This window comes from Microcebus murinus, chromosome 16 (genome assembly GCF_040939455.1).
Source record: "Microcebus murinus isolate Inina chromosome 16, M.murinus_Inina_mat1.0, whole genome shotgun sequence".
In the NCBI taxonomy this organism is placed as follows: Eukaryota; Metazoa; Chordata; class Mammalia; order Primates; family Cheirogaleidae; genus Microcebus; species Microcebus murinus.
This window is the reverse complement of record NC_134119.1, coordinates 62,584,054-62,591,280: the sequence shown is the minus strand read 5'-3', so window position 1 is coordinate 62,591,280 and position 7,227 is coordinate 62,584,054. Positions and strand designations below refer to the sequence as shown.

The 7,227-nt window shown below is 47.9% G+C and overlaps 1 protein-coding gene across 1 annotated transcript in view; it reads right to left on the bottom strand.

Moving 5' to 3' along the window:
- Positions 1-7,227, bottom strand: part of RPS19 (ribosomal protein S19) — a 224,150-nt gene that overhangs the window by 93,997 nt on the left and 122,926 nt on the right. The gene's annotated exons all lie outside the window — the stretch shown is intronic.

Here is a 7,227-nt window from a genome sequence, read left to right as displayed (position 1 = left end):
CACATACACACAGACACAGAGATTGTACATCAGGCAAGCTGAGTGATGACTAGTACAGGGATCCTTCCTCTCTCACTGGGTCTAGCTTGGACACAGCTTCCATGACCCAAGTGCCCTAGAGGGAACTGCCCCTCCTCGAGGTGTGCAGTGTGAGGCTCTCATTTGTCCTACAAAGAGAGGCCTGTCCTGGCTGGTCCGCTGGGGTCTGTGGGCCCTGTGGTCACCAGGGACAGGTCTCAGGCACTGTCTGGCTCCCTGGGGTCTGGTAGCTGATTCGTGACACAGGGCCCATCCAGGTTGTCCCTGACTGTCCTATGTGGCCTCTGTCTTTTGTGCTGCTGACTGTCTTGTGGTGAGCCTGCCTTCCCATGGGTGGTGGTGGTGGGGGGGAGGGCGGTGGGCAGCTGCCCAGGGACCCCATAGGATGTGGCTCTGAGACCCAGGAGGGGCGGGCTGGGCAGAGCAGGGACTCAGACCTGGATACACCCGTGCTGACTCCTGACTGCCTCCGGGGCCAGGATGGGCTCACCCTCCCGGTGCTGACTCACCTGGGGTCTGGCCTCGAGGGTTTGGGGGTCTGGTGAAGTCCCTCTGTGCAGAGGAAAGAGAGGCAGTGGCCAGAGAGCCCCTGTGAGGGGAGACAGTTACTCACAACTCAGGGGGCGGTGGCTGTGGGCTGTGTTGTGGGAGCGGATGGGGCTCCTCCCTCACCCCTGTCCACCTGTCGAGCTCTGTCCTCCCTCCCCAGTCAGGCGGGGTGGAGGCCCCACATGTGCCAGAGAGCAGGGTCAGACGGTTACACCCTCCGAGGTGCCTGTGCCCTGTCCTCGCACACTGCGGGGCCAGTCACCCTGTGTCTGGTCCATCTGCTTCCACCATGAGGAGCCCCTCTGCCCTGTCGGCTCCGGGCTGGGCCCTGACTCCCCAGGGAACAGGACAGGTGGAGCCGGCGGCATTTGGTGAGCAGGTGCAGAAATAGGTGATGGCGCTGGAGAGAAGGTCATGAGGGAAAGTGCCCTTTTGGAGAGGATGCGGGTGTGCAGGGCAGGAGCTGCCTGCAGGGGGAGTGGCCTTCAGGTGGGGACACCTGGTGGTGGAGGAGGTGACAAAGAGGTGTGGGGAGCTTGGAGAGCGAGGAGCACCATGGGCTGAGGCGCAGCCAGTGAGGGTCAGACCACCTTGGGTGAGGGTGGTCGGCGCCCAGGCGGCTCCAGGATGGAGGACGTGCGGAACATCAGGGTCTTTGAGGGCAGAGGCTGTTTATTCTTTGTTTTTGTATTTCCTGAACTTATGCAGTGCCTGGCACTTTGGGAATATTCTATAAGTGTTTGTCAAATTGAGGGATCATTTCGTGAGCCCTTAACTAGGCTCCTTCGTGCATCAGATTGAGAGTTATGTGCATTTACTGACCACAGCCACACGGTGGCGGCAGTGTCCCACCAGTGTTCCCTAAACCTCTACCCGGATGTAGGCAAGTGTGGGAGAGCCTGTTATGGCTAGGAAAAGGCACAAAGGAGGTGTAAACTTCTTTTTCTTCTTTGTCCTGTGAAGTGACAGAGTTGAGGTGAGTGTGAAATAAAAGAACTGGAAAACACTTTAGAGAAGCACTTCACAAACTCTAACGGGCTTATACATCACCCAAAGCTTGTCCTTAAATACAGATTTTCATTGTTCCAGTGGGGCCTGAGATTCTGCACTTCTGGTGGGTGTTTGGATGATGCTGTTGCTGCTGGCTGGGAACCACACTTTTAGTTGCAAGACTTTAGGATCACTTAGATTAATTCTCCCTGCTCCTGATTTGTGGATGAAGAAAGATTGAAGCCCAGGGAGAGCATATAACTTGCCTAACAGATCCAGGACCTTAGTTTGCATTTAAACCCAGGGCTATGGCCTCTTCGTCCACTTCTCTCTTCACTGCATCATGTGGCCTCCTTTGCTGTTGTGAGTAGCATCTCTTTAGCTTGGGAACCCAGGACCCTGTTTTCACCATCCTCCTGGTCTTGCTCAAGTTGTCACTTTGGTTACTCCTTTACTGAAAATCTTCAGTGGCTCTTCTGTAATCACAAGATCAAGTTCAAATGTTGCCATCTAGCATTCGTGGCTACAAAATGTATGGCCCCTTTTGGCAAGCTTACTTATCTTCCCTATTTTTCAATCCTCTCTTTCTGCCAAAGTTCTCTCTCTCTATTCCATCCTGTCCCCTAAATGTGCTACATTCTGGTCTCTCTCAGGGGTGGTAGTGCTGGGACGGGCTCTGGGGCTAGACTGCCTCAGTTTCTCATTCCAGACCCACTGCCAGCCTTGGCAGGTTCCTTCACCTTTCTGAAGATCAGCTTCCTCCTCTGAATAACCTGTATGTTGGTGGGTAGGAATGAATAAAATACCACGGAAACCCACTCTCCTTCATGAGGGCCTCTTCAAACCTAGTATATACAGTGGTGCCTGAATCTGGCTCCCTGGGCTCATACTTCTCCTTGTTTCTGCTTTCCTGAGGCTTAACCAATCAGGGCCTGACCTGAATCCTGCCTCTTTCATGGAAACTTTCTCAGCCATTCCGGACCCAGTTGTTCCCACCCTTCCATAAATCATCTCACCCATGTGTTAGCATTTAGTTGTGTGCCAGCCCTCTCAGTGAGACACCCTAGGGTGGCTTGAAGGATATTGGCTGTGTGATAACTGAGGGTTAATTGAGTTAATTCTTCGGTTAGTGCTTCCTGAGTGTGGAAACTATCTTGTGTTTTTCTCAGCTGTTGACTAGCAACAATTCCTGCACCAGCCGTCTAGACCCTGGTGGTCTTGTGAGCACTTTAGGGATTGCTGTGTCGGGGTCCTTCCTGCCTCTGGATTTTGGTTAAATTGCTGTTTGCTTTGTATGTTATCAGATGGTCCCTCTAAGGGAGGGATTGATAAAATTGTTCTTGGAAATCCATTATAATGACTCTAAGGAAGAAGAGCACATTGTCTTATTGCTTCAACAGCCCGGTAGCAGGAGATGTGTACACTTTCCTATTTCATGAAATTTACGCTAGGATCTTTAGTCTCTTACTACAGAAGAGATTAAGGACAAAAGACCAAGTGGGGAGGACAAAGCTATTTAAAGGGAAGGGTCAGGTACCTCTAGCCTGGATTCTGTGAGTTGTTCAATAAGTGTACCCGGAGGTGTGCAACTTTGCATGTGTGGTCATATGTTTATATCACATGGTTCATCATCCCTCCTGGCTAGGGCAATTAGGAGCTCACGTCTGGCTTATGACAGTAAAGTTACATGATTTGTGCTTTCCCTGCAGCAAAGGTTTCTCTAAGGTCTGGAGAGAAAACAGGCCAGGAGGGCTGGAGAATTAATTTAGGCTCTTGCCTTCTCTTGTTATTGGACAGCAGTCTACTCACCAATCACTTTCTCAATTAGGGGATTTGGGCTTTCCCATTCCCTTGCTGTGAGTCCATTGCAAAGTCCAGATATATTTATCTGTGCCTGGAATTGGATGTTCTTTTAAAAAGAGAGGCCCAAAGAATGGCTTCCTAGCTGATTTCTAGGATTCTAATCTTCACTGTCTAAGCTATTGATTTCCAGCCTTGAATATTGGTTAGAATGACCTGTAGGGCTTACACACACACACACACACACACACACACACACACACACACACACACACACACACAGACACACACACACAAACACACACACACTATTTTTTAGACAGGGTCTCATTCTGTTGCCCAGGCTAGAGTTCCATGGCATCAACCTAGTTCACAGCAACCTCAAACTCCTGGGCTCAAGCTAACCTCCTGCCTCAGCCTCCCGAGTAGCTGGGACTACAGGCATGTGCCCCCCGCCCAGCTATGTTTTAAAAATTTTTGTAGAGACAGGATCTCACTATTGCCAAGGCTAGTCTTGAACTTCTAGGCGCAAGTGATCCTCCTGTATGGGCCTCCAAAAGTGCTGGGATTACAGGTGTGAACCACTGTGCCCTGCCCCTTAGAGCATTTAAAACCTACCAAAACCTGTGCCTTAGTGCAAGACAGTGTGATTTGATTGGTCTATGATGTGACCCAGGCATTGGTGATTCAGGAATGCTTTCTGGTGAAACAGTCATTTCACAGTGCAGGACTTTAGTCTAGTGCTCAAAGTTTAACATCCCAGTGATCAGAGGTATCCACATCTTGGGCCTCCCAATATCATGGACTAAGCAGGTGCAGCTTGTGTTCTGTGGTTCCTGCCCAAACCGTGCAGCCCGAGTTTAATCATGAGGAAATATTAGATAAGCCCAAAATGAAGGTCACAGTACCAAATAACTGGCCAGTATGCTTCAAAGTGTTAAGGTCATAAAGGCAAATGAAATTCTGAGGAGCCGTCCCAGGTTACAGGAGACTAAGGAGACAAAAGAACTAAATGCAATGTGTGATCCTAGATTGGGTCCTGGTCCAGACAAAGGACATCGGTGGGAAGATAGATGGAATTTGAACATGCTCTGTGTTTTAATTAGTTGTGCGATACCAGTGATAATTTATTGATTTTGAGGGATGTACTCTGGTTATCTAGAATGTGAATATTGAGGGGAGTTGAGTAAAAAGTTCTTGGGGACTCTCACTACTTTTGGAACATTTTTGAAAGTCTGAAATCATTTCAAAAAGAAAAGTTGAAAAAAAGAAGGCTTCCAGCTATGTGAGTTCCCAATGTTGAGACTTGCTTCCTTATTTCTCTTGCCTAATACTATGAGAATAATTTTCCTGAAAATGGTTTTCTGTAATGTGACTGAAATCTTTCCACTAATTCCTATTATCTATAAGATAAAGTTCAAATTACTTAGGCTGCCACTCAAAGCCCCCATAGTGTAGCCCCAATCTACTCCTTGGAGCTATGCAGAAGGACCTGTTCTGCATCTCACTTTATTAAGTCTGAACTCATTCTCATTCTTTCCTTCTTTTAGTAATACCCTTGCCTTCCCACTCCTGACCTGTTCTTCATCCTGAGGCCCATTGCAGATCCTGTCTCTTCACTGAAGCCCTGCATGATTTTTGTTGTTGTTGTCAGAAGCAGTCACCTTTCCCGTCTTTGAATTCTGGTAGTTACAATGGTGTGGAGTGAAATATGAGCTTTAGATTCAGAAATATGTGGGTCTGAATCCTGGTTCCATCTATTACCAGTTCTGAGAAAAGTGACAAGTTGTTTGATATCTTGGAATAGAGGGATAGTCATACCTATTGCAATAAAGGTCATTGTGAGTAGTAGATGAAGTGCAAACATAAAGGTCCCCTGCACATAGCAGGAGACTTCTTCAATTTTATGGCTTGGTGGTTCACAAAGGTATTGTGGGTGGTGCAAAGGCTCTTATCAGAAGTTCCTGCAGAGCCTTTTAAAAATATTTGCTCCTGGCTATCACTAAGATGATGAACATTCTTGAACTGAACTGAATGCTTGGGACTTTAGGGGATTCAACTGAAAAGTTTTTCTTTTGGAACAGAACTCAGTAAATAAGTGGGCAGAGAAAGGTAACCCAACTGAGTGGGAAGGGAGGGACAATGGGTTTCTAAATGGGAGAAAGCTGTGATGTCTTCCACACCCACCACTTTGCTCTCAGACGACCCCGAGGCAGTAGAACTCCTTAGTGCAAGTCCCTAAAGCTGTGAGTCCTGCATAACCCTTCACTGATCCATTCCCTGCCCAGGTGATGTGTACCTAGGTGAGCCAGGTCCTCTATGAGTGGAGCAGTCATCTCTCGTTTCTGCCTCTTCCACCCCCCTAGCTCAGTGCTACGTGGTGCTCTGGTCTGGCCCCAGCTCCCAGTCCTCTAGTGTTGGTCTTAACGGCAAGGCCAGGAGAGGCAGGGTGAGAAGGCAGTCAGGTGCCAGCAGGCATGGAAAGAGAAAGGTGGCACTGCAGTTGTTCAAAGGCCACAAACTCTGGGTGTCTTTTATGCCTGTTTCTGGACTTAGAATCTTCTCCCCGTTGTGACCATTCGAGGGACTCACCCTCATCATAATTCTTTCTCAGTATACTTTCTTTCCCTGGTGCACCCCATTTATGACCAGAGAATGGCTTTGCAAATCATTGACAATTGAGTTAAAGTGACTTATTATAAGACTGAACAGCTGGTTCTGCTTTTCCCCAGATACTGAGTTTCATAAAATGAAGCTTTTAGGGAGGGCTGTGGAGTTGTGAGTGTGGTGTTAGTGAACAGGTGCACAGGTGAACAGCCAGACAGCAAAAAAAGTGCTGTTTTGTCAAAAGTCATTCTGGAAGGTGGATGCCATTCAGGAGACCTCAGAAACCTTAGGGCATCCTCTGCCCAGATAGGGTGGTGGATGGGGTTAAATTATGGACTTGGACCACATTAGGTTCTCTGCCTTGGTTTTTTAAATTTGTAAAAGTAGGTATGGTTTTGCTCACAGGATTTTTGGTGAGGATTGTAACTACAAGAAAAGCCCATAGGGTCGTGCCTGGCACACAGTGAGTGCTGAGTCAGTGTGAGCTATCATAGTTAAGGGAGTAGGGGCCACCCTGGTCATCTAGGGTGGGGGGTGTTTTCTAGCCCCTGGCAGGACAGCAGGAGATGAAAATGGTTAAGGGGGAGGCTTAACTTCCAGAAGTGGAAGGATTAGGGAGCAGGAGCTCATGCACAACATTCTGGAAAATACCTTTACCAAACAGCAGGAATATCCAGAGTGGGTGTGGCTTCTGTCACAGTTATTGTCTCCTGGGGGGTGGGGTGTCAAGGAATGTGTCCTTGAGTCTAATAGTTTTGGGGAAAGCCAAGCCTAGGATTCAGGGTGCCTTGCAAACAGCATTGATCTTGCCCAAAGAAAGCACTCATCTTGTTCAAGAAGAGCTTTCATCTTGCTAAAGGAAACCCCTCTTGTGCCCCAAGTCATAATTTTATGTCTCTGTATCCTTCTTATTTACAAGATGTATAGAGAAAGATTGAAGAAGGATGAAATAAGAAAGAAAGCATTTCACATGCCTTGTCAGGCTCCTCCCCATTTTGCTTAAGTCTCCACAGGAATTAGGGACATGGGGCTCTTTCTAAATTTACTAACATCAAACATATCACTTCTCCTGATTTGGAATCTTTCTCTTCTTATTATTGTTGAGACACCTCAGACTTCCCTCTGACCATTTCTGTCCTCCTGATGACTCAAGCGTCTCTCTCTACCCAGGGAGTCACTGATTCCAGAGCACCTTCAGCATCTTCCTTTGAGCATAATATGACCTGCTGGACTTCAGGGCTT